Source organism: Ursus maritimus, unplaced genomic scaffold, assembly GCF_017311325.1.
Source record: "Ursus maritimus isolate PB19 unplaced genomic scaffold, ASM1731132v1 scaffold_7, whole genome shotgun sequence".
NCBI lineage: Eukaryota > Metazoa > Chordata > Mammalia > Carnivora > Ursidae > Ursus > Ursus maritimus.
In genome coordinates, this window is record NW_024426885.1 from 65551832 (window position 1) to 65555664 (window position 3833).

Genomic DNA, 3833 nt, shown 5'->3' on the forward strand with positions numbered 1-3833 from the left:
TCTGACAGGTCTCATTATACTTTGGATTCGCATTTTCCTGATGATGGGTGGTGGTGAACATCTTCACATGTGATTGTTGGGCATCTGTATTTCTTTTTCTGAGAAATGTCTGTTCACGTCTTCTGCCTGTTTTTTTTATAATAATTTTTTATTATGTTATGTTAGTCACCATACAGTATATCCCAAGTTTTTGATGTAAAGTTCCATGACTCATTACTTGCATATAACACCCAGTGCACCATGCAATACATGCCCTCGTTAATACCCATCACCAGCCTATTTTTGAACTGGATTATTTGTTTTTGGGGTGTTGAGTTGTTTCAGTTCTATATATTTTGGACACTATCCCTTTATTGCATATGATATTTGCAAAGATCTTCTCCCATTTGGTAGGTTGTCTTCTTATAAATAGGTTTTCATTGTTCTTCTGCAGTGTGGAAACTTTTTATTTTGATGTAGTCCCAGTAGTTTTTTTTTGCTTTTGTTTCCTTTGCCTCAGAAGACATGTCTAGAAAAAATGTTGGTATGGTCCATGTCAGAGAAGTTACCGTTTGTGCCCTCTTGGAGGATTTTTATGGTTTCAGGTCTGACACTGAGGTCTTGAAACGGCTCTGAGTTTCTCTGTATGGTGAAAGAAAACGGTCTAATTTCATTCTTTTGTGCGAAGCTGTCCAGTTTACCCAACACCATTTGTTGTAGAGACTGTCCTTTCCCTTTCAATATTCTTGTCTGCTTTGTGGAAGATTAATTGGCCATGTAATTGTGGGTTTATGTCTGAGCTTCTATCCTATTCCCTTGGTCGTTGTGTCTATTTTTGTGCCAGTACCATACTGTTAGGATGAGTACCACTTTGTAGTATAACTTGAAGTCTGGAATTGTGACTCCTCCCGCTTCTGGGAGGGCTGAGTTGAGGGTGTGAGTTAGAGTTGGTATCAGATTCAGGGTTTGCAGCCAGAAGGCCACTGAATTTGGGGGTTGGCTGTGATAAGCTCAGATTGGCATTCAGATTTCTCCTGTTACAAATCCATTCTGGAGTCCCAAATGGCAGGTTTCTTATGTGTGGCAGCCTGTGTTATCTAGCATTCCCGGGGGACTTTGGGACCAGGCCTCTGGGGATGGGTCTCTCAGAACACAATGGAGGTTAAGGTTAGGACCTAGTAGATGGAAGGTCCAATTTGTGGCTGTGTGGCAACCTTCCAGGGGGCTGAGTCAAGGGTGTGGTTTGTGCTGAGTCTCAGGCACAGGGTTTGTGGCCAGGGGCCGGTGAATGCGGGTGTTTGCTGGGATTCACTCAGGTGGGCATTCATATTTCTCCCACTCTGAATACTTTCTGAAGTCCAAGTGGCACATTTCCTTCTGTGTTGCAGGATGAGACTTCTGCTATTGCTCAGGTGTCCCCTCCACCTGGGGCTTTGGAGCCAGGACTCTGGGAGTGGACCTCTCAAACCAAAACTCTGGTTAAGATTAGGGCCTGGGAGAGTGGGATGTGCAATCTCCTGGCAGTTTGGCAACATTCCCATGGGGCTAAATTGAGGGTGTGGTTTGGGGTGAATGTCAGGCTCAGGGTTCGCGGCTAGGGGGCTGCTGAATGTGGGAGTTCCCTTGGATTGTCTTGGGGGGAACTCAGATTTCTCCTGCTCTGAATCCTTTCTGGAGTCCCAAGTGGCACGCTTTTCTTCTGTGGGGAAGGCTAAGTCTTCTGTCGTTGCTCAGTGGTCCCTGTTTCCTGGGGCTTTGGAGCCAGGCCTCTGGCTGTGGACTTCTCAGAACCCAGCTTAGGGTTAGTGTTCAGGTCTAGGAGGATAGGCTTTCCAATCTGCCACCTGTGTGGCTACCTTCCTGGGAGCTGAGGTTTTGGCACTGTTGGGGTGAGTAACAGGCACAGGGTTTGTGACCAGGAGGCTGGTGAGAGTGGGGATTTCCTGGGAATTCCTCACATTGGCATTCAGATTTCTCCTGCTACGAATCCTTTTTGGCGTCCCGAGTGGTACGGTTTCCTTCTGTGTGGCTGGCTGAGTCCTCTGGTATTGCTCTGGTGTACCGAATCCCTGGGGTTTTGGAGCCAGTCCTCTGGGGATGGACCTCTCAGAAACCAAACTAGGGTTCAGATTGGGGCCTAGGAGCATGGGAGGTCCGATATGACAGCTTTGTGACATCTTCATGGGTGGTGAGTTGAGGGCGTGGAGCAGGTTGAATGTGAGTCTCAGGCTTTGCAGTCAGGGGGCTGTCAAAAGTGGGGCTTCATGTGGATTGGCTCAGGTGGCATTCAGATTTCTCCTACTGTGAATCCTTTCTGGAGTCCCCAATGACACAGTTTGCTTCTGTGTGGCTGGCTGAGTCGACTGGTATTAGCCAGGTGTCTCAGATCCCTGGGGCATTGGAGCCAGTCCTCTGGAAATGGAACTCTTATAAACCAATGTCGGGATAGGGATGGAGTTAGGTGCATTGCAGGTCCGATGTTCCAGCTGTTGGCTACCTTCCTGGAGGGTGAGTTGAAGGCATGTGTTAGGGTGACTGTCATGCTCAGGGTTTGTTGCCAGGGGGTGATGAATGTGGGGGTTCACCGGGATTGGCTCAGGTTGTCATTCAGATTACCCCTCTTCTGAATCCTTCCTGGAGTGTGAAATGGCGCGATTTCCTTTTGTGCAGCAGGCTGAGTCTTCTGGTATTGCTCAGGTGTCCCCAAGAGCTGGGGCTTTGGAACTAGGCCCCCAGGAATGAACCTCTCAGAATGCAACTAGGGTAAGAGTTAGGGCCTAGGGGCAGGGGAGTTTCGGTCAGCCGGCTGTGTGGCGAATTTCCTGGGGGGAGAGTTGAAGGCGTGGGTTGGTGTGAGTGTCAGGCTCAGGGTTTGGGGCTAGGGTGCTGCTGAAAGTGGGGGTTCGCTTGGATTTTCTCAGGTGGACGTTCAGATTTCTCCTGCTCTGAATTCTTCCTGGAGTCCCACATGGCAGGTTTCCTTTTGTGTGGCAGGCTGAGTCCTCTGGTATTGCTTAGGTTTCCTGAATCTTTGGGGCTTTAGAGCCAGGCTTCTTAGAATGGACCTCTCAGAACCAAAACTAGGGTTAGGGTTAAGGCCTAGGAGAATGGGAGTATTGCTCAAGTTTCCCCTAGCCCGTTGGATTTGGAGCCAGGACGCTGGGAAATGACCTCTCAGAACCTAACCTAGGTTTAGGGCAGGAGAATGGAAAGTCTGATCTTCAGGCTGTGTAACGATGTTCCCTGGGGGCTGATTTGAGGACATAGATTGCGGTGAGGTCAGATTCTGCCGTTTTGGCCAAGGGGCCAGTGAACATGGCCGTTTGCTGGGATTGGCTCAGGTGGGCATACAGATTTCTCCTGCTCTGAATACTTTCTACACTCCCAAATGGCATGGTTTCCTTCGATGTGGCAGGCTGAGTCCTCAGGTATTGCTCCACCGACACCAGGACCTGATCGAGAGACACCAGGGGCCGGCTCACAATACGCAGACACACAGACACACAGGGAAAGACAGAGAGACACGGAGTGGGGGGACACTTAGGGGACACACTGGACGGGAGAGACGGGGAGGGACAGAGTGTGTGTGTGTGTGTGTGTGTGTGTGTGTGTGTGGTCTGTGTGTGTGACAGAGAGAGAGAAAGAGAGAGAGAGATTAGATTATCCAACACACAGACCCTGTCACACCCCAGCACAGACACGCAGACCCCGACCCGGATGCGGACGGGGACAGGGACAGGGACAGAGACCCAGGTGCACACAGGTGACACACACCCACACACAGGGACACACAGGACGCTGTGTGGGCGCGGCAGCTAGCCCACGGGAGGGCGGTCGCGCTTGGGCGCGCTTTG